Source organism: Protopterus annectens, chromosome 7.part0 (assembly GCF_019279795.1).
Source record: "Protopterus annectens isolate FY-2018-M chromosome 7.part0, PAN1.0, whole genome shotgun sequence".
In the NCBI taxonomy this organism is placed as follows: Eukaryota; Metazoa; Chordata; order Ceratodontiformes; family Protopteridae; genus Protopterus; species Protopterus annectens.
The window spans coordinates 1,005,692,709-1,005,719,994 of record NC_056739.1 but is presented as its reverse complement, the minus strand read 5'-3'; the positions used below and the strand labels follow the sequence as shown (position 1 = coordinate 1,005,719,994).

The window sequence follows — 27,286 nt, the reverse complement described above, 5'->3', positions numbered from 1 at the left end:
CCCTCAGCCCTATAGTCTCAGTGATGCTTGTGATAACTGTGTAACAATACAGTACAAATAAGTATCTATGTAGCAGTTGTAATCTCAGTCCTGTCATATGTAAAGTTGTGTGTGTGTGTGTGTGTGTGTGTGTGTGTGTGCATTTTTGTTTCTAGATGAATGAGTTTGAGGCCATTCACACTCACTACGTGTCCCTTACCTCACATTTTGCACTGCTGCTGATGTCACTCACCTTCAAAGATACCTTTGGACAGTTATCTAATATATAAGCTCTGTGGCACTTGCAATAACTGTGTCATACTACAGTATAGCAAACTAGTTAGCTAGGAGTTCTAACCTCAATCCTGGCAGCTGTGACAATTTGTGATAGAGCATGTGTGTCTTTGTAGAGACATGATTTTGAGGCCATTCACGCTCACTGCACTTCCCTTACCATTCCTTTAGCACTGCTGCTGATGTCACTCACCTTCAAAGATACCTTTGGACAGCTCTTTAACATATAAGCTCTGTGGTGCTTACAATAACTGTGTAATACTGTAGTGTAACAAACTAGTTAGGTAGGAGTTGTAATCCTGGTGCTTGCAACTGTGAAAATCTGTGTTTGTGTGAGAGAGTGTGTGTATCTTTATACAGATGTGAATTTGAGGCCATTCACACTCACTATACTTCCCTTGCCCCTCCTTTAGCACTGCTGCTGATGTCACTCACCTTCAGAGATACCTTTGGGCAGCTCTCCAACTTATAAGCTCTGTGGCACTTGCAATAACTCCGTAATACTATAGTGTAGCAAATTAGTTAGGTAGGAGTTCTAATCCAAGTCCTGGCAACTGTTAAAATGTGTTTGTTTGTTTGAGCGAGTGTGTGTGTGTCTTTATAGAGACATGATTTTGAGGCCATTCACACTCACTACACTTCCCTTACCCCTTCTTTAGCACTGCTGCTGATGTCACTCACCTTCAAAGATTCTTTTGCACAGCTTCCAACATATAAACTCTGTGGCACTTGTGATAACTCTGTAATACTATAGTGTAGCAAACTAGTTAGGTAGTAGTTCTAATCCCAGTCCTAGCAACTGGAAATGTGTGCATTTGTGTGACAGGGTGTGTGTGTCTTTGTAGAGACATGATTTTGAGACCATTAACACTCACTACACTTCCCTTGTCCCTCCTTTAGCACTGCTGCTGATGTCACTCATCTTCAAAGATAACTTTGGACAGTTATCTAATATATAAGCTCTGTGGCACTTGCAATAACAGTGGCATAATATAGTATAGCAAACTAGTTAGCTAGGAGTTCTAATCTCAATCATGGCAGCTGTGAAAATGTGTGAGAGAGCATGTGTGTCTTTGTAGAGACATGCTTTTGAGGCCATTCACACTCACTACGCTTCACGTATCCCTTCTTTAGCACTGCTGCTGATGTCATTCACCTTCAAAGATATCTTTGGACAGCATCCAACATATAAGCTCTGTGGTGCTTGCGATAACTCTGTAATACTACAGTGTAGCAAACTAGTTAAGTAGAAGTTCTAATCCTAGTCCTAGCAACTGGAAATGTATGCGTTTGTTTGAGAAGGTGTGTGTGTGTCTTTGTAGAGACATGATTTTGAGGCCATTCACACTCACTACACTTCCCTTACGACTCCTTTAGCACTGCTGCTGTCACTCACCTTCAAAGATACCTTTGGACAACCCTCCAACATATAAGCTCTGTGGTACTTGCAATAACTGTGTAATACTGTAGTGTAGCAAAGTAATTGGGTAAGAGTTATAATCCCTGTCCTGGCAACTGTGAAAATGTGTGTGTTTGTGTGAGAGACTGTGTGTGTGTTTGTAGAGACATGTTTTTGAAGCCATTCACACTCGCTACACTTCCTTTACCCCTCCTTTAACACCGCTGCTAATGTCATTCACCTTCAAAGATATCTTTGGATAGTTCTCTGACTTATAAGCTCTGTGGAGCTTGAAATAACTCTGTGATACTGTAGTGTAAAACAGTACTTCAGTAAGAGATCTAATCTCAGTACTGGCAATTTTAAAAGTGGGTCTGTTTGTGTGTATGTATATCTGTAGGCTAAAGTATTTTGTGTCCATACACAGCCAGTACATTTCAAAGTGTAATACTTTACAATGGCTGCTGATGTCACTCACCTTAGATGTATGTTTGGACAATGTTCTATATATAAGCTTTGTGGTGCATGTGCAACATGCATAACAATGTAGTAGCAATAACTACATAGGTAGGGGTTTGAATCTCATTCCTGGCAAGTGTGTATGTATATCTATCTATCTATCTATATATATATATATATATATATATATATATATATATATATATATCTGTATGTGTGTGTGTTCATACCTTAAAGATTTTGGCCCCATTTACACTCACTGCTCTAGATTAGCAGTCTTGCAGATATCATTCACCTTAGTAGTACCTGTTGGCACCCCTACACCATGTAAGGTCAGTGGTGCATATGGTAAATGCATAGCATAAATGTCTAAAAACATTATTAGATAGAGGTACGAACCTCAATCTTGGCAAATGTAAATGTGTGTGTAGAGTAAAGTATTTTATGACATCTCTCACTCACTACATCACCCAATGCCAGCATTTACAAGGGCTGGTGATGCTCCTCACCTTATAAGTACATTGGGACAACATCCATCCTAAAGCTCTGTGGCATGCGCGATAAATGCATAATGGTGTTGTAGCAATACATAGGTAGGGGGGTGAAACTCAGTACGGGCAAGTGTGTGTGTGTGTGTGTGTGTGTGTGTGTGTGTGTGTGTGTGTGTGTGCTCGCACATCTGTGTCTGTCATCAGTATCCATGTGGCTGATCCTGTAATAACAGGATCCATGCGGGGTGGGTTTTGCTAAATTATTATATTGATGACCTAGTATATGTCCCAATGTCCACATATACAAGGCTAACCGTTTTCAAACCCCATAGAGGTTGGTGTAGACAATCCACAGCCCTTAATGTGTAGTGCCATGTGCAATGACTATGTGACAGTATGGAATAGTTAACAATATAGCAACCCTTCTAATACTCAGAGACCACTCTCCACCCAGGAATCATACACAAACTCACTTGGCTAGGCATCAACCACTATATCAGTAGTTCTTCTGCAAACTGCCTAACAGACAGTACCCACTGTGTGATTCCTGTGGACTCCATGTCAAACTGATGACCATACATGACTGGTGTCACACAGGGTATGGACCCATATCTTTTCATGTTTGGGATCTGCCCTTCTGAGGTGCAGAAAAACACAAAGGCACCCTGGCTGAAAATGTTTGCATGCAACAGTAAGGTGGGTGGTAGCATTTCCAATCCATGTGATGTTGACATCATGCACAAAGGACACTTAACACCTATGACTGTTGTCAGAACCCTGGAAATTACCTCAATGCCAAAAGATGTGCCTCCGTTACCTTTGGGAACACCATGGCTCACATGAAGTAATACATTGGTTGTAGTCCACTGAACAGTGATGTTGTTATAACAGAATGGGGAACACAGGTTGACAGTCTGCTGCCTGTTGACCACAACAGTGCCACTGACATCAGAAAGTAATTTGATGTGTTACATCTCCTGACTGTGTGTTATCCAGCAAGTAAAAGGCCATTGTCACCCTGTACCATCCCCTCAGTAGCTCAGTCAATGTGTACGGTGGCCCTTTTGCCATGTTCCCCACTGGAAACCTGCAACAACTGTAGAGTCTATAAATGTACCCCACAAAGGGAATACCATGCCTTATACACATGGCCTGTATGGACAGACTCCAATAACTCCAATGAATCCCCATATCATACTGTCTATGTAGGTGCAATCACTACCTCAGTTACACAGCCATGTCTCACCAAACTAGGTCAGGAATGCTAAATCTGAAGATGCCAATCTGTCCACACAACATGCCCCAATGACCTCAAGCACATATCCACACTTCAAAGGACATGCTTGAGGGACAGGTGCACAACCCAGTCACTGTCCATGTTAAGGAATATAAATCACGTACATGCGAGGCAGTGCACATCACTGGCCACCCACAATAGAAATCTGAATGAGTGGATGAGGAATACAATACTCACCCCTGGGGACCACTCCAGTGACTATACTCCTGAGCCACACTGGGGACCATTGTCATGTGGCCTGATGCCAGGGTATTCCCTTGGGCTAGCCTTGTAGATCCTTCAGGCCCATTCACCTATTACACACCTATGAAACAATGATCTTATGGATCTCAGTACTGATAAGTGTGTGTGTGTGTTTGTGTGTGTGTGTTTGTGTGTGTGTGTGTGTGTGTGTGTGTGTGTGTGTGTGTGTGTGTGTGTGTGTGTGTGTGTGTGTGTGTGTGTGAATAGTAATCCTATTGTGTTTGGTTGATGAATATCCCTTGTGGCTGTGGTTATTAGCAATTGGAGGTGTGTCCAAACCTCAACACGTACCATTCTCCACTCTACAACAAATGTTGTAAATCAACATATACCTATGTACAACCTTAGCCCTATAATCTGTGAGGCATATGCAATCACTGTGTTACAAACCTGGGAAATCTGTGCAGATACAGTTGTACCCTGCCTAAGACATGGTGGATGTGTTACCACACTGCCATACCCCTTGGCCTTGCTGCAGAGCCACATCCTGGTTCATAGGTTCATAGGTAGGTACTAGACTATCAGCCCTAGAGCCTATATAAGCCTAGCCAGAAAAGTTCCTTGGCTTTTGCCACCCAAGAATTTATTTTCCTGTGCCCCTGTTGAGCAGAGCCACCGAAGTGATCCCCGGTGTGAATTTCCTATTTTCCATCCAATTGTAAAGATTTTTCTTAAAGAGGGCCAATGAGGAGCTTTGTTTGACATGAATCGGTAGTTTGTTCCAGAGCATGGGAAGTCTCTGGGACAGGAATCTATGCCTCCAGCATGTTCTGTTTATTGTGGTGACAAGGTTTAGGTCCCTGGAGTGTGTGGCTCAGAGAGATTGGGATTTCTTTAAGTGTAGCATGTCCAACTGATCTGGGTTTGACATGGCTTTGTATGTTAGGCAGAGGTCACCTCTGAGTAGATGATATGCGAAGGAGTAGAGCTGGAGTTTTTTGATATGGTCTGCATATGGTATATGTTGGAGGCCAGTAATCCTCTTAGAGAGGTATTTCTGTGCCCCTTCTAGCTGCTGTAGGCGTCTTGCAAGGTACATGCCAAATGGCGCATTGTGCTCTATAATGGGTCTAATGAGGGATGATTAGAGAGGAACAATGACCTCTTTTTTTTCTGGAGGAGAGCCCCTTTGTGCTGAGATGTGCCACATAGAAGGATTTCCTGACTACTGTGGTGATGTGATTATCATAGGAGAGGATACTGTCCACCTATGTCCCAAGGTCTCTTATAACACTTTAGGTGTTTAGTAGGCTACCACCTATGTGGTAGCTCATGGGTACAGTGTTTTTCCCAAAGGGGATGACAATGCACTTCTTGGCATTGAGCTTGAGGCCATGACTTTGACACCAAGCATCAGTCTCAGTAAGGACCCTTTGTAGAACGTCCAGACCATTAGACAATTCTATTATGGCTCCTAGTTTGCTGTCGTCTGCGAACTTCATTAGCCAAAGACCTGTTGTATAAGCCTGGACTTCTGAGAAGTAAATACCAAGCAGGAGAAGACTCAGGACTGATCCCTGTGGTGCTCCACTTGTCACTGATCTGAAGTCAGATTTGGAGTTGGCTACTTTCACTGTGTGGGTTCTGTCAGTGAGCCAGTTGGCCACCCATCTTGTGACATAGGGATTTATGCCCAGTCTAGTGAGGTTATCTATAATTCCAAACTGGGGGATGGTGTTGAAAGCCTTGGTGAGGTCAAGATAAGCTTTGTGCACCACCTTACCCTCGTCCACGGTTCTGGTGACTGCTTCAAAGAAGTCAATCAGGTATAGGAGACATGAGCTACCTTTTACAAACCCAAATTGAGTGGGGTCCAGAGTTTGGAGGTTACCTATGTCTTTGTTTATAAGTTCATGATGATATGTTCCATGGCCTTGCAGACCAGGCTCGTCAGGCTAATGGGGCGGTAGTTACCGGTGTGCATGGTGGCACCCCCTTTGTGGAGTGGGAAAACTGTCGCTGTGTGACATTCAGTAGGCACAAAGCCTAAAGTGAGGCTATGACTGAACATGGCACTTAGGTGGGGTGCCAGTTCATTCTGTAGCTTGTGCAGGACGCAGCCTGGGATATTGTCTGGTCCCATGGATGCTGTGCTCTTGGCTTTGGAGAGTGCAGTCTTTACTTGTGCTTCTGTGATTACTGGAGCTTTGCATTCTTTTGGTATAGAGATGGGCCCTTTGGGGGGGGGGAGAGGGTAAACTTTGCACTGAATCTTTCAGCCAGGATGTTGGCGATCCAGTGTCTGTCTGCCTGGGATGACATGCTTGATGAGCCACGCTGCTTCGCAAGGGACGGCTTGCACCTGTCACCCCTGGGATTCCGGATATTGGCTAAGGCTCTTGCCACCCCCATAGTGCCTTTTTTAGGCAAGGCTCAAATTCTAAACCTACCACCCTAGAAAACAAAAATGGGAAGAAACTAAGGGTAATTCTGCTCAATGCCAGAAGTCTAAATCTCAAAATGCACGCTCTCGAGGCCCTTCTCAGTATGGAGAACATCGATGTCTGTGCTGTGACTGAAACCTGGTTCAAGGCTCCTGAGAGCACCCCGGCACTATCAGGTTTTATCTCATATCATGCGTTCCAGCCCCAAAACCCGGACCACACCACAAAAGGAGGGGGTGTATCCATATTCATCAAGGATACCCACACCTCCAGGTTGGTGGCAACGCACAAAGCATCGGAAACCATCCAGGTGCAATTAACCATAGGCAAAACTGCTCTACAATTTGTAGCATGCTACAGGCCACCCTCTCAAACTCAGGAACTCCACACAGCCTTCCTGAAGACACTGGAGGGTATAAATGTATCTCCAAACACCATTATATTGGGTGACTTCAACTACCCGAATGTAGACTGGGAACATTACTCAAGTTATAATGCAAAGCTTTCGGGAATAACCCTTTCTCAATACTGAATACAAACATACAAAAAGCAACTGCTTTTATACAAGCCACAAGATCATGTGACTGCAGCCAAGGTCACATGACACATTTAAAACACATATCAGAAAACTTTATACAGTTAGTAAAAACATTTGAAAACTTATAAAGGTATAAAAATAAATAAAAATATATATAAATAAAAAACTATACATAGAAAATGCATGTAGAAAACATAAATCTATCTCAATACAAATCTCAAAAATACAGAATAAGGATAAAAATAAAATATTGATAACATTCATTATTTCACATTACGCTGCAATCCAACAAGAATGGGCTTTATACTAACAGTGCTGTTAATACCAGGGGGGCTATCGGCTCCCAAACGCACTATCCACTGATACTCTCTGGTCTCAAGAGAGTTATTGATATCACCAAGCCTGCTGGATACCTTGACCTTGCAAAAGCTTTCGACACAATACCCCACTCGGGTATTATAGAGAAACTTACCAGCTTAAATGTAAACCTATATGTCACAAGATGGGTTGCAAACTGGCTAAAGGACAGAACCCAGAAGGTTAGAGTTGCTAGCGCCATGTCAGACTCCAAGCCGGTCACAAGTGGGGTCCCACAGGGCTCAGTCCTTGGCCCCCTGTTGTTCGGCATCTACTTCTCAGAAGTACAGGCAAACATAGGAGGACTATGGCTGACAAAGTTTGCAGATGACTGCAAACTGGGCGCCATAGTGGAAAGTACATCGGACACAGATATCCTTCAGAGGGGTCTCACCAAAACTGATAACTGGTGCCAGAGCCATGGCCTGAAGTTAAATGCCAAAAAATGTATAGTCATACCCTTCGGGAAAAACAAGGTAACCCCAAGCGACCATATAGGTGGCAATCCATTAAGCACAGAAGAGGTTATCAGGGACCTGGGGACCCAGGTTGACAGTGGCCTTTCTTTTGACACTCACATTGCTAAAGTGGTTAGAAAGACCTTCTACATTTCCCACCTGATCATGAAGGGATTCACATCCAGATCAAGTGAGGTCATTGTTCCCCTGTACTCTTCACTTATCAGACCAATGATCGAGTACAATGCCCCATTCGGGATGTATCTCACCCGACACCTGCAGCAATTGGAGAGACCCCAAAAGTTCCTCACCAAAAGGATAAAGGGACTCCAAAATCTGTCATATGCTGCCAGACTGAAGAAACTCCAGCTCTATTCAGTCACATACTGCCTGCTCAGAGGTGACATGTGCCTGACATACAAGACCATGTCCAACCCGGAATTAATGGACATGCTCCACCTCAAAAAATCCAAATCTACCAGATCCACTAGAGCAAGTGACTTAAACCTTAGCACGGATATAAATAGGACATGCTGGAGGGATAGATTTGTCACCCAGAGACTCCCTATGCTGTGGAATAGAATCCCAGTCCATGTGAGGCAGAGCACCTCGCTGGCTCTGTTCAAGAGAAATCTTGACCGGTGGATGGGAGATCATAAGTTTACCCCGGGAATCATCTCTGTGTCACTGCTGGACAGAGGCACAACAAACTAATGGGCACAGTATTTTTTAACATAAGGGGTGGCGTAAGCCACAAAACTTTGGGCTAGGCTTATAAATGCCTTAGGGCAGATAGCCTAGTATAAACCTATGAACCTATCAGTCAGTTCTGTATATATAGTGCCATTGTGCTGTAGCTCAGAGCAAATCTGAGTGTTGCCATTGAGATTTCTGACATAGCTGTAGAATGCTTTGTGGTCGTCTTTAGAATCAGTGACAATTTTATTTTTGTAATTAGCTTTGGAGGATTTTATGAGGTGACACTCAGACGCCTAGAACAGAAAAAGTATACAGCATGTGAGAACACATTCACTCAGCACTTCACTTTTGGCGGGAGAGAGGGGTAAAGCTGGCGCTGAATGTTTTGTCAAGACTGTGGCCAGTATCTGTTGTCTCAGGAAACGTATTACCATTGTGCAGTAACTCACAGCACTTATGTTTAATGCTGTGGAGGCTGTTGATGTAACTATCAGAGGCTGTTATGATTGTTGTCAGTGTCTGCTGCATGTCTGCCTTCATAGGAGCCTGTAGGGGATTCCATGAGGGGTCACACAAGTTGTGTTTGAAGCTAATAAGGGAGTTCAACAGTCATGGGACACCATCTTTCTTTGCAACAGTATCCTTCTTCTGTTGTACACTTCAGTAATGGCAGGGGACCATCACATTGTCTCCCAGTGTTTGGAGGACAGTGTCTGGGTTCTGTTGGCTCTGGCTAGTACCGTGCATTCATGTACTTGTTTGTACAGTGAATATGTGTATGATTCAACAGTCATGCAGCTTTCTCTCATTGCCATGGGTACAGTGAAGTCTTCTACCCTTGTTTTCATGGCTGCAAAGTCAGCTTTGGAGAAGTTATGCAAGATGCTTACCTTTGTAGGGGGGTGTGGCTGACATGTTGAGTCCCATGTTGATTACAGCCTGTGTGGATCTCACCATGCAGGGATTGACAACTGTGGATGAGCAATAGTTTTATATTTAAGTAGTCAACACAGGTCAAGGTTGTTACATCCTCTACCGGGGATCAGTATGAGCCACTCCAGAGCATTGGAAATGATGAATCCCAAGAAGTATTGGGCCACTGTACTGGTGCTTGGCTACTTTCCCCAGGTGATGGAGGGGTAGTTGAAGTCTCATACTATGTCAGTGTTGTGTTTGATCATCATATATGGCAGGGTGTTGAGGAATGTGCATTGACAATCTAAGGACATAGATGTGGACCCATAGCAAGCTATGGTCTGGATTGCACTATTACCCAAAGGCAGTTGTACCGGAAGTATTCCCAATGCATTCTGCTGGGATACTAATCTGGAGGTCTTCCTACCCATAATGAATATAGAGACAACACCACCTGTGGAGGTTTTGTGTGGTCCATATTTGGGGGCTGACAGTTGTGGAATACTTATAGCCTGATACTGCAGGGCTGCTGTCTGCTGCTGTGAACCACCTCTCCATTACAGCAGGCATGTTAATGTCCTCCTCTCCAATGAGTGCTTTGAGTGACTGCATCCTGACATTTAGATGTCTACTGTTGAGCAGCATGATATTCAGATAGCATACATGTCTAACTGTTATGGTGGTAATTACATTAGGAGCACTGCCTAATAAGGCATCATAGGGGGGCCAAGACACTTAGCCAGTACCTGGAAACCCAGCACTGACAGTGGTAGGGCATCTATGGCAAGTCATTGGGTTCTGTCAGTAATGTCATCCCAAGGAGAGAGGCACTGGATCCCCTGAGAATGACACAAAACATATAAGCCAATGTTGCAGTCAATCATCTGTTGATAGTACCACAACATCATTCTGGTTGATGGTGGTACACTGCTCAGGGCTACTGTCACACCTGCCTGGACCACATAATCAAAGGGTTCAACCATGTCTCTTGTCATGTAGTCCAGGGAGGTGTGTCCCAAGTCATTCACACCTACATGGATACAGAGTGTTACTCATAATTGTTGTGGAGTGCCATGCCTGGCTATGTCATGTGTTGGATGGTGGCATGTGATAGATGTTTGGCTGTTACCTGCTCCATATTCAAGTTAGGGAGTGGGATATTTGTGTGCCTCAGTATTGAGTTACCCATTATCACTGTATTGTGCAAGGTGGTTATCCTTAGGAGCTTAGGTTGAGGGACACACTGTGTACGTTAAATATGTGTCCATTGGCATGTGCCATGTTGTGGTGTCTGAGTGTGTGTCTGTCTTGCTGGTCTGTGCTGTTTGGGAAAATGTCCATTGACTGCCTCTGTGAATATGGGTGTGTGGCTTTTCACTGTATGTCATGGCTGTCAAAGTGGGTGTCATGTTGAGCTACGTGTTCCACACTGGTGTGGTGCAGGTGTTGATCTTATCATCTTGACCCACTAGTCCAGTCCTTGCCGGAGAGTGCATATGTCCACATTGGGTAATATACAGGTAGCTCTCACAGGTCTGAGTGTTTGGAGATTAAAGGGGAGGGTTGTTTGTGTAAATGAGGCAGTTGCAACAGTGCCTCAGAATGGACAAGTGCACCAGGTTAATGGATGAAAGCACAGAAAACTGCCCTTCAATCATGCCAGGAGTACTACTGATGACTCAAAGGTGTGCCAGACTTCTTAATACAATAATCTGGTAAAGTGCCAAGCCATAATGCTATTTTAAGTGCAAGACAGAAAGAACTAGCATGATGTAAGGGTGGAATTGAAGGCAGACTTTCTGCCACCTGTAATACTTTACTTCAGCTATGCAGTTATCAACAGCTTTGGCCATATGAATCCTCAGTAAGCTCTGTAGCATGTGCAGTCATTGCATAACACTATGGTAGACATAACTAGAGAGGCAGGAGTTCTTATCCCAATACTGGCAAGTTTGTGTGAATCATGTACTGTCTGGCTTATACCATTTTTGACTTGTGTACTAACCTTCACACTTCCCCTCGGCCCAAACTAGTAGTTCTTTTGATGTCATCCACCTTATAAGTACCTTTGGACTAGATAAAAATGTATAACCTCTGTGGTGGATCTGAGAACTGCGTAGCACTATAGTAGCAATAACTAGATAGGCAGGAGTTTTATTCTCCCCACTAGAAACTGTTTGGATGTGTTTGTGTGGAAATCATGCAGTGTGTGGGTTACACCATTTTTGACCTGTGTACTACCATTAACATTTCCCCTCACTCCAATTTAGTAGTCCTGTTGATGTCATCCACCTTAGAAATACCTTTGGTCTAGGTGGAAATGTAGAAGGTCTATGGCGCATCTGACAACTGCATAGCACTGTAATATAAATATATTGATAGGCAGGAGTTCTAATCTCAATGCTGGAAACTGTATGTGTGTGTAAGAATCATATCTTGTGTGGCTTATACTATTTTGATGTGTGCACCATACATGGCTGGTCACCACGTCTGGCTGCCATTACTTTATATAGTGTGGTAACAGCATCTGCCTTGCATGCAGCAAGTTAAACCATTGTACAGACCTATGTACAGATGTGTCTGGAATATTCAGATATTTACAACCTATGCATGATAGGAAGTGGTCTGTGTGCCTTAACAATGGCCATGTATGTGTTATTATAGCCAAAAGGCCACGGTGAGTGTATTCAAACATATGACAGCATGAGGTATCATACCTGACTGAAACATCATGCTGATACAATGTCTGCCACTTCACAAGTGGTCAGCCTTATAGACGCAATGCATGAGTCCAGATGCCTGGTTGTACAAGTGAACTGCTCATGTTATGGGTCACATTAAAGGCTGGAAGAGGTGTGGACTGACATATTGTGGTCCTAATGTATATTTAACAGGAACATATTGCATCATAACAGGGATGTGCACACAATTTATATCCACTGTATACCACTAATGTGTCACACATCACTACCTTAGCCCGTTTGTCCTCCCCATTTTGCTGGCCTCTGTCTGGACATCTTGGCACTGACAAGTTGTGAGGTATGCTACAGGAATGTTGAATTCATGTCAGATAGGCCCGAGTCGCATCCACTGTGATGCAGTGCAGTTAATCCCACCACAAGTGAACATGCACATAAAGAATATAGCTATTACATAGAGCAATATAGCTATTACTGATAGATGTGTGCATGGTATTTTTCATGCCCTTCTCATCCCTGGGCTATTGCCAGGCAACAACAGAACAATGTCATACTCACCATCTTCAGGCTGCTGTCCCTTAGCAGATCAGAGGGTCCTAGGTAGTTGTGAGAGGGAGTTATTGTCAGCAGACTCACATGTGGCCTTCGCACAGGATGGCTGCAGCATGTCTGCACATTTGCAGTACTGACCTCAATAATACACAATGCTCTGTCCTCACCATAGATGTGCACCTCTGTTCATTACAAACCCTATCCACAGAAACGATCAGACCTGACACATGGATGAAGATACATTACAGACACATGTATGTGTGCTACATTAGTGTACTAATCCCCACTGGGTCCTTACCTGCATGCTCCTTGTCTAATGTGGGTGTGTAACCCACCTCCACAATGCTTTCCTCAGCTTCATGGCTTGTGAGTTTGACGAGGTGCCCCAAAGTTGGTGAGGATCTCCTCGGTGGATGTCAGTGGGGGCTGGATGGCTGGGCCTCCACCTGTGGCTAGCCAGTCCCTCACTACAGCAGCAGCCTGTTGACAGGCATGGAGGATGAGGTCGGTGGCCCAATACTGCACATGGTCATAAGATCTGCTGTGCAGCCCAGCATCTTTTACCCTGTGGACCAGATTGTTCCACAGAGTGGTCCTCACCCACACATCTTCTGCTCTCTGTCCAAATAACAGGGCATAATGTTCAATCACATATTGGGTGATGATGTTGGTTTCCCCAAAAGAGAATGCTGGTAACCGAGCCCTCTGCATGATACTTGGAACACCGAAACAGGAAAAAGGTCACATGATCTCATACGGTTGTCAAATTGCACATAAACAATGGATATTACTTGCAAATAATCCAAACTACACCATAACCCTCCAATCCATTATGGCTATAGGAGCTTGCACTACACTCCTGGCCCTGACCTATCTTATTCCCCCAAATGTTTGACACTTAACTGTATAATCCTGTATTCTCCATTCATTTCTGTGTAAAGGGTTGACAGTGGCCATTTTCTATGTGAATGGTGTGTGTGGATGGTGGCAGGTCTGTGTTTGACTGTGGTGTGTGACGGTGCTGTGAGCACATGCATGAGTTCATGTAGGAGGCAGACAGTGATGTTATTATACCCCATGGATATTTGCCATTGTTGCCATCAGTAGGCAATATGTACATGCTCACCATTGCTGAGGGTAGGAGTGTGATTGATGTGCATATCCCCCTATACAACTGGGGTGGACAGGGTGGCGATGTTCCGACCTAACCTGTCTGATGCAGGTTGCCTATATCGATGGCATGCATGTATGAGGTGTTCTTTGCCTCAGTACAGGGTGAATTGTGTTGTTTCCTCTAAGACTGACAACATATGTGGAGACACTTTTGCAGTTGTCCTTGGTGGTGTGGATGTGGCTGATTTGTAGTCATAGTCAGCCTTACAGGAAGTCACCTGTGAACTTACATGCTTGCTCAGATAGAGGTGGACTTGCTTCGAAGTTGTTGCCTGCACCTATGTGTCCCTGTGCAGCAAATATAGCAACCTATTATGTGGTTTGTGTATTGCTGCTGTCCACCAAAGGGGATTACTCTACCTTGGTGGTGGCTGGTTATACAGGTCAGGTATTGCTGAGTCCATATAGCTACAGTGGATATAAAGGGTACATACCCCTGTTACAATGCCTGATATTTGTGCAATTGGAGCATGACACCACAATAACACGTTTCAAAACAATTCCCACATGTAATGTAACCTATAGCCTGAACAATTAAATTGAAAACATAACAATCTGGTCTGTGAAAACATATGGAAATAATAATCAGTACAATAAGCCAGTTGAATGAGTGCACACACCCTTAAACTGATATTTTGTGTATGCACCTCTTGAGATGGTTAAAGCATTCCTTCATCTTGGTTTGGACTCTAACATCATGGCACATCTTCACTTGGCAATAGTTGTTCACCATCCAATAAACACCTTTGTTTTTCAATGGAATTGTACAGATGTTCTTCATCTCACATTGCTGCAGTCCTTACATATGGGTAGTCCGCTGTCCTCGGTCGGCCCGAATACCAAAGTATTAGGCTGACGTCGGTCATGGGCACTCAGATCTGACATCAGAGCGTCAGGGTATAAAAGCGCATGACCGACGTCATATCCTCATTCTTTTTTGCCGCATGGTCCGATGCAGAAGCAGCGTTGCAAGTGCCGTTCGGCGTTCTGAAATTTTCGTATTCTGAGTTTTAGACCGAAACCAAGTTGGGCTAAGTACCCGTTGGGGAATATTTTTGTTTTTTCTTGCCTCAGTTATTTCCGGATGTCAGAAAAAGTGAATAATTGTATTTCTTGTGGGAAACAGATACCGCATAGGGATTATCACTCTCTTTGCATTCCTTGTTTGGGACCGGACCACGACGTAGTCAGGTGTCGGTTTTGTGCTAGGTTTAATAAGCGCACTATAAAAAGAAGGTTAGATTGTGCTACGTTAGTCTTTGGTAAGCGGTGTAATTATAATATGCCGTCGGATCCTCCGACGCCTGCTTCCACGAAGCGCAAAGACAAATCCTTGAAACCTAGACAGGTTGATTCGTCCGTTTCGGATGCCGGTCCTGCAGAAACTACAGTGGAGCAGGTGGATCCGGCTGAAGATGTTCTTCATTCCACATTGCTGCAGTCCTAACTATTGGGTAGTCCGCTGTCCAGTCGGCCCGAATACCAAAGTATATGGCTGGCGTCGGTCAGGGCGCATTAGACTGACGTCAGTACGTCAGGGTACTAATGCGCATGACCGACGTCATATCCTCAGTCTTTTTTGCCGCATGGTCCGATGCAGAAGCAATTTTGCGAGTGCAGGTTGGCGTTCTGAAAGTTTCTGAAGTCAGAGTTTCAGACCGAATCAAAGTTGGCTAAGTACCCGTTAGAATATTTTGGTTTTTCTTGCCTCAGTATTTAACCGGATGTCAAAAAAGTGAATAACTGTATTTCTTGTGGGAAACAGATACCTCATAGGGATTACCATACTTTGTGTATACCTTGTTTAGGGCCTGAGCACGACGTTGTTGGATGCCGCTCTTGTGCTAGATTTAACAAACGCACTATTAAGAGAAGGTTAGACTGTGCCAGGTTAGTGTTTGGGAAGCGTTGTAATTATAAAATGCCGTCGGATGCTCCGACGCCGGCTTCGGCTAAAAAACGCAAGGATAAAGCAGCAAAGCCTAGAGTGGAGGAACCGACAGTCCCAGACGTCGGTTCTTTGGAAGGCTCAGTGGAGCCGGAGGTTTTGCCAGGTGTTTCTTTGGAGTCTCAGGGAGAGGCTTTACTGTTGCAGGATGTATCCTCTCAGGAAGTAGGCCAGGCTGAGGGGGCTTCTCAGGTGGCTGTTCTTCCCTCTCTTCCTAAGGTGGTTAGAGCCTCCCCTTCTGTTTCCAAGGCTTCGTTGAGGGGCAGGCCAAGTTTAGCTTCAGTGGGGGTTTCTCCTAGTGCTTCAGGGTCTTTGCCTAAGAAACATATGCTTAAAATGGCAGAGGATTTGATTACTATGATAAGGGGTTCTATGCCCCCTCCTGATAAGAGGCCTAGGGTGGAACCTGAGTTTGAGAGTTTTGAGCAATGCTCGGAGGCTTCGGAGTCTTCGGCTGAAGACTTGCAGGAGTACCCTCCTTATTCTGATTCTGATGTGGATGATTCTACTCCTTCTGCTTCTCCTCCTGAGGATTTTTCTTTTTCAGAGACTCTGCATTCCATGAGGGAGCATTTTAAATGGGAAGGTCAAGATTTCTCTGATTCCAGGAAAAGGCTTAGGGAATTCTTGTTTTACCCCAGCATAGGCCTTTAGCTATACCTCCTGTTTTGAATGTGGTGGAAGATGTGTTTGCAGAGGCTTCCCTGAATCCTGATTCTTTGCCTCCTGCCCCAGTTAAACCGGATAGGTATTATAGGGTGCCTGAAGCTCATAAGTATCTTTTAAGAGTCCTAGGGCAGACCCGAAACTGTCTCTCAGGGGCCTAAAGGTGTGAAGGCCTCAGTTGTTAAAAATCCTGTCCCTCCTGATAAAGAGGCAAGGGCTTTGGATAGATGGGGAAAGAAAGTGTATACTTCTTCCACTTTAGCCATGAGGGCGTTGAATTGTCAGTTTCACATGTTAAAATATCAGAATTATCTTCTTTCACAGTTGAAATCTAAGGTGGATGCTCTGGCGAAGGTATTGAGTGTAAAGAGTTGCAGGATTTAGTTCATGTGTCTGAACAGGTGGGTAAACATTCCTTGCAGTGTGGTTTTGATGCTGTGCAGGCCTCCTCCAGGGTGGCTGCCACTGGTTCTGTTCTTCGTAGGCATGCCTGGTTGAGAGATCAGAATTTAGCTGAGCATGTTAAGACAAGGATTTTGGATGCTCCTTTACAGTCTGATGTGTTGTTTGGTTCGCCTGTGGAAGCAGTTTTGAAGAAAATGGAGGACAAGGCTAAGTCTATGCAAACTGTTAAAGATTTTTTGCAGGTGCAGCCTCCGAAGTTTAGTAGAAATTGGCCTACTAAGGGATGGACTTATCCTGCTTATGATTCCCAGTCTAGGGGTAGGTCTAGACGTGGTAGGGGCAGAGCTCAGGGTTCTTTTAGGCCTAGGACAGGGAGTTCCCCTGCTCAGACTTCTGGTGAGGGCAGGGGTCAGTCCTTTCGTAAGCAGACACAATGACCTGCCTTTTCAGCTGCCAGTTCATTCTCGCCTGGCAGCACCGTTGGGAGGAAGGCTGTCTCTTTTCAAAGAAAATTGGGATTTAATTACCCAAGACAGATGGGTTCTGGATATCATTCACCGCGGTTACAGGTTCTATTTCCATACCTTGCCTCCTTTCAAAGGCATGCCAGACATTCCTCCTCTACAAAGACAAGAGGCTCACAAGCAAATTTCTCTGTTACTCCAAATAGGGGCCATTCAGCCAGTTCCTGTGCCAGAAAGAGGCCTAGGATTTTATTCTCGCCTGTTCCTAGTACCGAAGAAGGGGAACACGTGGAGACCAATTTTGGATTTATCTATCCTCAACACTTATCTGGACATTCCCAAGTTCAAAATGTTGACGTTACAACAGCTTTTACCTCTGCTGGGCAAAGATCACTGGATGGTAACTTTAGATCTCAAGGAAGCTTACCTTCATGTGCCTATAAGACTAAGTTGCAGGAAGTATCTGCGTTTTCGAGCTGGAAATTATCATTATCAGTTCTCTGCATTGCCCTTTGGCTTATCTACTGCGCCCAGAGTATTCACAAAGGTTCTGGCTCCAGTGATAGCTTACTTCAGGCTAAAAGGAATTCAAATCTATCCTTACTTGGACGACTGCCTGATTCTGGCTCAAGAAAAGGAAGACCTTCTACAGCATTTGGAATATGTCATAGCAGTGCTAAGATGCCTAGGGTATTCTGTGAACGAAATAAAGTCCAGTCTAGTACCCTCTCAAGACATGTGCTTTCTGGGTGTGAGACTGAATACAGCAGCCCAGATGGCCTTTTTAACCCCGGACAAACAAAAGAATCTTTCCAGTTACTTCCATCAACTGTCTCTTCAGTCCGGGCTGACTGCAAGGACAGTCCTTCAAGCCTTAGGGTTCATGGCATCTTGTATTCTGGTGCTTCCCAATGCCAAACTGCATATGAGGAAGCTACAATGGTATCTCAAAAATGTATGGACACAGCACTGCCAGGATCTGGACACTGTCATTCAAATAATACCTTGCATTCAAAAGGAATTTTTGTGGTGGGCTCAGGAATGTCACCTAAACAAGGGACTCTCTGTGACCCGGCCAGAGGCGAGTCAGATTCTAACGACAGATGCCTCAGACATTGCTTGGGGAGCTCATCTAAATGGAAAGTGGATACAAGACAAGTGGCCTGCCAGACTACAGCATCTACATATCAACATGAAGGAGATGTTAGCAGTCCAGTTTGCATTAATGGCTTTCAAGGAATTACTTCTTCCAGGGCAGGTGTTGATTCTAACAGACAACACAACTGTCATGTGGTACATCAACAAACAAGGGGGAACACATTCTTACCCATTGTGCAGGCAAGCAATGATTTTATGGGAGACTGTGCTCAGCTTGCGACTAACTCTTCAGGCAAGGTTTCTGCCGGGAGCACAGAACTCCTTAGCAGATGTGTTAAGCAGACAAATCATGGATCCCCACAGTGGAAACTGGATCTTCATGTATTTCAAAATTGACAGTGTCATGGGGAACTCCAGACATAGATCTGTTCGCTTCTCCACTAAACCACCAGCTGCCAAAGTTTTGCACAAAGAGGTTTCATCACACAGCTTGGAGAGTGGATGCTCTTTCTTTCAGTTGGAAAAATCTTCATGTGTATGCGTTTCCACCTCTGCCTCTTCTTCCAAAGGTGCTTCTAAAGGTCAGACAAGACAAGCCAAGGATGATTTTAATAGCTCCAGATTGGCCTCAGCAGCACTGGTACCCATTACTGAGGAGTCTGGTAAGGAAGCCTCCATGGCCTTTACCCTTGATTCCACACCTGTTGTCTCAGAGAGACGGTCACCTGCTCAATGTCAAGCTTCACTCTCTTCATCTAACAGCCTGGCATGTTCTGTTTTGAAAGACAGTAGGTCTCAACTTCCTCAACAAGTTTTAAATGTGATTATGGAAGCCAGGAGACCTAGTACAAGGAAAGTGTACGCAGAAAAATGGAAGAGATTTTTATTTTGGAGTGCAGCAAACAATTTGGAGATTTCTGAGCCAAATTTGAGTGTGGCTCTTCAATATCTTATTGAGTTACTGGACAAAGGTTTGTCTTTCTCTTCCATTAAGATTCATGCTGCAGCAATTTCAGCTCACTATGATTGTGACCCACCATTGTTTTCGCATCCTTTGTTCAAGCAATTTCTTAGAGGGCAAAGAATATAAGACCCCCGAGAGCTCCTACTCCTGCTTGGGATCTCAATTTTGTGTTGGAGAAACTTACTCTACAACCTTTTGAGCCTGCGGCTACTGCTGAATTGAAATACTTGTCATGGAAGACTGCTTTTTTGTTGGCCATTACTTCTGCAAGAAGGGTTTCTGAGTTGCAGGCCCTTATGGCAGTGGAGCCTTTTTTGATTTTTCATAAGGATAGGGTATCTTTACGTACTAATCCTTCCTTTATGCCTAAGGTGGTTTCTAGTGTGGCTTTAAACCAAACTATTCATTTGCCTACTTTTTATGCAGATCCCCAAAATAAAGGGGAAAAGATTTTGCATACTTTGGATATTCACAGGCAGTTACGTTATTATTTGAGCAGAACCAAGGGGTTCAGGCAGTCTCAGCAGTTGTTTGTTTCTTTTGCTTTGGGTTCTCAGGGAAAACCTGTTTCAAAACAAACTATTTCTAAATGGATTGGGTTTTGTATTTCTTTCTGTTATTCCCATCATGGTAAGGAGATTCCGGCTGGAATCAGACCTCATTCCACTAGAGCTACTGCCACTTCTACTGCCTTTCTAAGGGGGGTAGCTACAAAAGATATTTTGGAAGCAGCCACTTGGAGTTCAGTACATACTTTTCCAAGCATTACCACCTTCCTCTTTATTCTAAGTCTAGGGCTGGATTTGCCACTGCAATATTACAGGGCATTTTAGCAGCCCCTAATGCTTTATGATTTTGCCATCCTCCCTTTACCTCTGCTTTGGGATTCTACCCATATGTAAGGACTGCAGCAATGTGAGATGAAGAACATAGTACAGTTTTGTACCTACCATAAATGTAGATGTTCGAAGATCCACATTGCTGCAGTCAATTACCCTCCTCCTTCCTCTGTAGTTTGGCATGGTTTTATGGTTTGGGTGATGGTTGTTGTTGGGCATGTTTTTGGGAGGTATCCTGTTTTTGGGCTGTGGCCTTTCTTTTTAGGGCCTTCTGACATCAGGGGCAAGAAAAGACTGAGGATATGACGTCGGTCATGCGCTTTTATACCCTGACGCTCTGATGTCAGATCTGAGCGCCCATGACCGACGTCAGCCTAATACTTTGGTATTCGGGCCGACCGAGGACAGCGGACTACCCATATGTAAGGACTGCAGCAATGTGGATCTTCGAACATCTACATTTATGGTAGGTACAAAACTGTACTGTTTGGGGTCACACTCAAGATGAGAAACATTATAAAATGATTTTCTGTGGTCTCATTGTCATACAGCAAACAAACCTTGCATTCCAACAGGTGAGTGTACACTTGTAATATCCACTGTATATAGCTGTTGATATAGCTGTTAGTGGTAGTCATGGACAGAGGTTCATAACACAGATGGACATTTCTCTGATTAATACCTGATAATCATGCCTACTCTAGTACCATATCAGTGTCAGGGCAATGCAACAACCAGCAGCTGTGCACATTTATGTCTGTTGTATTCACTGATATTATACACATGTACAACATGCACAACCTATGCACATGACTGCTTGAAACTCATGTGATTAGTTTTGTGCTTTCCAGCTGAATATACGCATGCATACATGTGCTCAGGGGATACCTGGTATACATTTCTGTTCTATGTTAGTATGGCACACTGTACTTACAGTCTTGCTGCTCAATCATATTTCTCAACCTGTTATAGCAGTACGTCTGGACAATGGCACACATAAATTGGTGACAAAAGGGACATCAGTATTGATACTGTATTTATATAGCTGCACCACGCATTAGTAAGTTGATTACACAGTAGGATTTGGCATCACTATGATAACCTGGATGATGTTCAACAGTCATAAGTAGGCTATTATGTTACATTGTCATTGCTCACAGACCTGCCAATGGTTTGGCTGACATAACACAGGTAAATGTGTATGTGACTACAGATATCAGTCAGAAATGTGACTAATGTCCAGCAGAACACTGTACAGTTGAATGTTATTAATTCAATATATCACATTCAGTTCAACACACGTCTGCAACACTACCTTACTATGCACATGCCCTATATAGGTCTCTTAGCTTTACAAGACAAACATGTATCATACTCATATTCACAGGTAACATATCAATATGGACAACATCCCATTAAGTGGCCTAGCAGTGGCACAGTCACAACCTTTTGACAGACAACTCAGTGGTTGTCAGATGTCAGCTGTCCATTCCCAGGGTGAGTCATGCTCCTTTGCTGTGATCCTAATTCACAACCTCTTACAGCATCACATCTGGACAAAGCCTAAAATGATGGGGGGATAAATAGGGACAGACATTAAATATTCCTGTTACAAACTTAGGAAGTTTGTAGAATGATACATTTTGCATTACGGTGAATATTATTAAGGATGTGGAGTCTTAAACACAAGTGTTTGCCATTACTTGATAACTTCAGTCCTCAGTTATTTGCCAGAAAATACAGATTTCAGGAGGAACAGACAAAAAACTATGATGGGAAAATCTGGACATTCTGTAAAGATCTGTACAGTTGAAAGGTATGGCTGTGATCTCTCCCACTGCAGAGAGGGCCAGATGCTATGGCCATAGCAGCTGTTCAGCAGGACATTAGTACAGCAAGTCTTGTTGGGACATATACTCTTCCAAATCATATTTACCATTATTACAGACCAAGTACTACATTCAATTACATGCTTACATGTTCTACTTACCTTTTCTTTTTTTTCTTCTCTTTTCCAGTTTGCTTTATTTGCTCTCTCTCTCTCTCTCTCTCTCTCTCTCTCTCTCTCTCTCTCTCACTCTGTGCACTACAGAGATAGAGCTGGTTTGAATAGGTGGCAGCATGGCTTTTGTAGGTGATGCTCATGACCAGATGAGGGCCTGTGCACCTATTGGTGTTCCTCACTTGCTAATTGCATGCAGAACAGCTGTGTAGTTCTTCCAATAGCCAATACCATGGCAGCACACTCCTATAACTGAGTACTCCATGTGGGCATTGGGCATTTCCCTTACATGTGAGGAAGACGTCCTGGAGTTGTGTGGGCTACTACCTCTTACAACAAGACTTGCGGAGACAAGCCAACCAAATGGTAGAGAAGGTTCAAGACTTAGGGGCAGAATGTGAGCATTTCCTTTATATGTTGGGATCCTGCTAGTTTAACAGGGTCTGTCTGCACACACTACTTCTGCATGGCTTTCAGTCTGATGAAGTTCTTTTTCTGCATACTTTCAACTATAGGGCTATCCACATAATGGCCACATGTTAGTCTGTTATGTTTGGTCTGTTCCCCAGACAGGTGTTGTCTTTAGCAAATCAGTAGTATACTCTGGTGATTGCAATCTGTAAATGCTAACATCCATTTGTTTTTCTGACTTTTTAACCCTCAGAAAATATATGTTACAACAAACCCTGTAACACCAGCAGCTTTCTCAGTGTATAACAGCAATATTTCAAGTATGGCTGTGTATTTGGGCATCTGTCCACCAATTATGTCAGGCTTTGCCCAGATGTCATACAGTAGGAGGTTGATAGGTATAATGGTCTATCATTATTTAGTGCTGTCATTCCTGCTGAGGGGAAACGCTGGAAAACATGTTGAAGTCTGTACATTCAAGAGGTTGGTGTATAGAGAATGCTCTCAGATGCCCTTGTAATATATTTTATGTTGGGGAGAGTAACACATGTTTTAAAACAAGGCTGTAAGAACACGTGAGCAATATTACTGATAAGAAATATGGCAGTTGTTTAGCCATGCATTTGAATACATTTCACCATGGGGACAGTAGCCGGTTCCAAGGTACTGTTTTGAAAAAGTTCTGTTCCTCAGTTTGATGACATATTCATAAAAGGACAATTGTTATGTACAGACTCAATGCATTAACATTAAATGTGATACTTTATCCCTTAGGGGATTAAATGAGGAGTGTAATTGGAGGCTGTGTATTTAATTATGAAATTAAGTGTAAATTGCTTCTTGTGACTAAGGCAAGAATTTCTTGTAATGTTTTACTCCTTGAAGGCTTTGGCCAAGACATCAAAGTATAATAAACATGTGTGAATTACTGGCTGGTTGTATTTCCCATTGCTATGTTCAGTCATTGTAGTTGTTCTGCTAAGCGGTTGTTGTATGTCTGGCCATTGTGTATGGCCTATCATGATTTTTTAGCAGTGTACAGTTCACTTATTTATTTGGACTGTGGGGGGGTGATATGAGTGTCATGGGTCCTTTTTTATCTGACAGTGTATATATATATATATATATATATATATATATATATATATATATATATGTGTGTGTGTGTGTGTGTGTGTGTGTGTGTATATAGAGTTATATACATATATGAATCTCCATACATATCTCTCTCTCTATGTATGTTTCTTTTCAGATATATGTATATATATATATATATATATATATATATATATATATATTTTTTTTTTTTTTTTTTTTTTGTAGATGCCAATCCTTCCTAATTGCACAGTGTCTGTTCCCTATTGTAATTGGCTGTAAAGAAGGGTATGTTTGAGAAATCATCATGAAACTATTGATATGAGATGGCTTACTAGTAAATTGCTTTGACTATGATGTACAGGATCCTGGGTTCAAGACCTTCAAAGGTTGTTTATTTTGTTGCTAGGCAGAGGAAATACTGTTGGATACAGAGTGATTAAGGCATTTTTTAGCAGATTTAAGTATGTTTGTGTGGGTTTGCATGGTGGTAAGTGGTGCTAACGTACGGTTAAATGAATAGGTGCTTACACCATGTATGCTTCCCTTACCAGTGCGCAAATCTGCTTAGCATTTACATTTAAGCAATGCTTAAACCTGTTAAGCATAGCTCAGCCCTGGTAACCAGTGATCACATTCCAGTCTGATAAAATAGCCGGGTAATGACATATTTAATAAGTGTATTTAATTTCCTGTACATAACATGCTTCTATGTGCTGCCATTACAGTAGCAAGTGGTGTGAATACTGTATGGGACACCTGGGTATACATGGGTAGTACCGCAATCTTTTTTCTTTGTATTTCTTTTATGCATGGGTAGTATCCCAGGTTATATTCAGTCACACTTGCATGTTACACCAGCTACAGTACACTGGTTGACAAAAATAGTTTAATACATATGGTATCATTACGTTAGTACTTTTAACAGTGCTTTTCCAAGTAAAGGTAGATTGCAGCTTGTAGTACTAGAACCATAAACCCCTGCATGCAAAGCTGATACTCTGAGTACTGACTATCTTGTTCTTGCTGTTTGAGCTGTATGTTTTAATGTATCTCCTATTGGATATTGATCTGATATTTTGATATAAACTGTAGGCTACTATGTTTTCTGGACATGCCATTGAGGACTGCCGTCATGTAGTAATGGCATACCTTTCAGTTTCAGACTTCTATCTTTCAAAACATTCATCCTAATGCATAACATGTTGACTATCTAATTTCTGTCTGTCCTCTGTACAGATGTGCAGATGTCACATATTGCTAGAGCCATACCACAATGTAGGTGTCCACATAGTATTATGCTGTGGGCCTAAACACTGCTGCTTGATCCGACAAATGGGACATTCCTTAATGTGGACCTTGGCACTTTACTTTGCCTGTGTGAGGGACATTACAGAGTTGGTGGGCTATATTGAGTAGGTGGCAACATGTCACAGGTCAGGACACGTGGAGACAGCCAAACAACACAGGGGTCATATCCCCAGATTTGTGAACAGATTCTATGTCATCAGTGCTGTTATACACATGGTGGATTGATAGATTGACAGGGTTTGTGTGGACATGCTATAGTGAGTGGCTTCATGACTCACAGTGATATGCCTCTGACATAACTCTCCACTGGTATGCTGTCCACAGACTGGCCACATGTTTGCCTTTTATGTTTTGTCTGTTTTCCAGACAGTTGGTGTCCTTGGTAAATCAGTTATGGACTCTGGAGAATGCAGTCAGTAAATACTCACATTTATTGATATTACCAATGTCATATTCCTCAGGAACGATGTTACAAAAAATGCAGTAACATCTGCAATTGTCTTATTGTATGACAGCAATATGTCCAATCAACCCCTGTGTTTGTGCTTCTGTCCCCAAATGATATCAGGCTTTGTCCAGATGTCAATGAGGTGCAGATGTATTCATTATCATTATTTCTTGACTTCATTCCTGCTACCATCGCAGTGATGTAGTAGACCCACAGACATGTCAGGGAAGAGGTCATAAATATAAGTCCTGAGCCTACACATTCTGAGGTGAACTGTACATGTGAGAGACCTGTGGATGTCTGGCCAATGTTAGACTGTCATGGTTGTGTACACATGTCATGCATATATGTTATTTGGGTTGTGTATGGAGGGGGGTAGATGTAAGTGTTATGGCTCCTTCTTTATCTGACTGTGCATGCTGCTCCAGTTTCTGCTGATCTATTGGCTGTAGGTGGTTGTAGGGGCAGACTGAGACATGTTCTTTACCAAGGTCAGGATTCAGACTACACTAAGAATTGAGACTGTATATGTAGGGCTAGTGTGTGGATGGCTAACAATGATGTATTTTTCACACAGTTTGTATACTCTACTGTTCACTTGACTTACCGGTATGTGACTGTGACCATAGTGATATTGGTTGTGGGCATGCACTTTCACACTACTGTCTGTTTGTCAGTGCTTTTACATCCCTGTAGTGCCTGATATGTTTGCAAATACATGTGTAATTACCCATAGCAGATTCCCTAGTTTAATTACTTGTGCTATTTCACTAAATATATGTTAGACCACACAGGAGGGTGTTACTACAGCAACTGTGTTAGCTTTTCTATGCCAGTCCTTCAGATACATCCTCATTTTCATGGCTTCCACCCACCACTTTGTCAGACTTAGTCAAGATTCATTGCAGAAAGGGGTTCTGAGCATACTTGTCAACTGGCTGGATTGTTTCAGGATGTCCAGGTTTATTGCTCATATTTCTGGTCTGTTTTACAGATTATTATAATTTCTCTGGAAAATCACTGTAATGCTATGATTTCTTGTCAGAAAATGAGGATATACATTTCATTTACCTACCTCACATCCATCAGAATATGTATGCTGAAACAAACTGCGTCACTCTGTCATGAAGAGTACAGGGTGACAATGACCTATTCCTTCCTGGATGCTAATGCGTTAGTACTGAGATGTGTCACATAGAAGGACTTTGTGACCACAGTGGCAATGTGGAGGTCAATTGACATTGCTGTAAACCTGGTTACACAGGTCTCTTATAACACCTTGTTTGTTAAGGGGACTACCATCGATGTGGTAATTCATGGGAACAGGGTTTTCCCCAAAGGGGATGACAACACGTATTCTGACATTGAGCTTAAGCCCATGGCTCTGACACCAGTCATTGGTCTCAGTGACACCTTTCAGTAGGATGCCAATATCATTTGGGTAGTTAATAATAGCTCCCAACTTGCAATTGTCTGCAAACATTGTCAGCCAGATTCCCTTAATGTTGGCATGGACTTCAGAGAAGTTCATACCAAACATGAGAGGACCCAGGACAGAACCATGTGGGACTCCCCTTATGACTGCTCAGTAGTCTGACTTGGAGTCAGCTATTTCCACACTGTGAGTCCTATCTATGACCAAGTTTACAACCTGCCTAGTGATATAGGGGTTGATGCCTAGCTTTGTGAGTGTTTGCA

At 43.2% G+C, this 27,286-nt stretch overlaps 1 protein-coding gene across 1 annotated transcript in view; it reads left to right on the top strand.

The window, feature by feature from the left end:
* GRM7 (glutamate metabotropic receptor 7) overlaps positions 1-27,286 on the top strand; it is a 3,543,572-nt gene that overhangs the window by 3,004,025 nt on the left and 512,261 nt on the right. The gene's annotated exons all lie outside the window — the stretch shown is intronic.